This window comes from Pinus tabuliformis, chromosome 3_1 (genome assembly GCF_031772625.1).
Source record: "Pinus tabuliformis cultivar Carrire ecotype Pingquan chromosome 3_1, CPIR1, whole genome shotgun sequence".
Lineage (NCBI taxonomy): Eukaryota > Viridiplantae > Streptophyta > Pinopsida > Pinales > Pinaceae > Pinus > Pinus tabuliformis.
This window is the reverse complement of record NC_142301.1, coordinates 674,755,127-674,756,359: the sequence shown is the minus strand read 5'-3', so window position 1 is coordinate 674,756,359 and position 1,233 is coordinate 674,755,127.

The following is a 1,233-nucleotide window of genomic DNA, read 5'->3' as shown; positions in this document are numbered from 1 at the left end:
TGCAAATCTGTCCCTTCCTGTAGAAAACCTTTAACATTGCTTTCCTTTATCAGTTTTGATCCCCACTGCAACTATGACTTAGTCTAGATTAATAATGACCCTCAACTATGATTTTATGACCAGGGGAAGCTCCTAGGCCACTCCAACCCTTCATTTTATTCATTGCAAAAGCATAGTAGACTTAATTTCTTTTTCACAAGTATGATGCAAGTAGGTTACTGATTTACAAGAAAGTGTGAACTATGTAGATGTACATGCGATTCTAATTGGTAGTTTGATGAATTATGCAAGATAAAATAAATTTCTTTCTTGAAGTAGATTAATCATTTTCCTTTCATGAATTTATTAGTTAGCATTTACAAGTTGAGAAAGTATCATTTCCATTTCTTGCAAATAGAGTAACAATTCCATTTTTTCTTTGATTTCATGACATTCACTCCATTACATCAGATCAACAAAAGAATGACACATTGTATGCTACACATATAGTGCCGATACCTCTTAAGTTTGTACAAACTTTGGGTTGATAATTTAAGTTGGTAGCCTTGAGAGTTGCAACATTCTTGTTGCAATACTGGGGTTCATCACTTGGGTTTTAAACTTAAACTACATTTAACTTCAAATGATGATTACCTTCCTAATATCGCTCCAAAATTTGAAGTTTAAATTGAGACGCCCTCCAAATTAGAATTTCGTTGCCTTCTTGAAGCCCCTCCATAATTTATAAATAGGCATTCTATATATCCTCATAGGTATGCACTTCAAATGACAAATTATTAGTAAACAAGCTCTGAATTTCTACTCGGCCCCTATGGAGAAATACACAAATGAGATGAGAGGGTTTTTTATTCTTATTTTTTTATTGGTTTTGGGGATTTGTTTGAGCAATCTATTGCAGAGTTATGTGCTAACTACTTCTTCGAGTTTCGACCCTCATTTAGGTCATAATTCTATGCTCCTCATCAATGAAAATTGTTGAGTTTATGACATAAACTTTGGTATCGTTGGATAAAATCTTATTGTAGGCTTTGTCTTGATACAACGAATTATCTCTGAGGCATGAACCTTGTTTTGATCGAGGCTTAAAATCCCTATTCCTGCATCCATAAAAGGGTGTCACATTAAGTAACTTGTGGTCAAGGTCTCTGAAGTTAAAGAGTTCGATCTAATGGAGTAACTGTTATCTCTCTGAGCCAAGACATATTAAATATTTTTTGAGATAATGATCTTCAC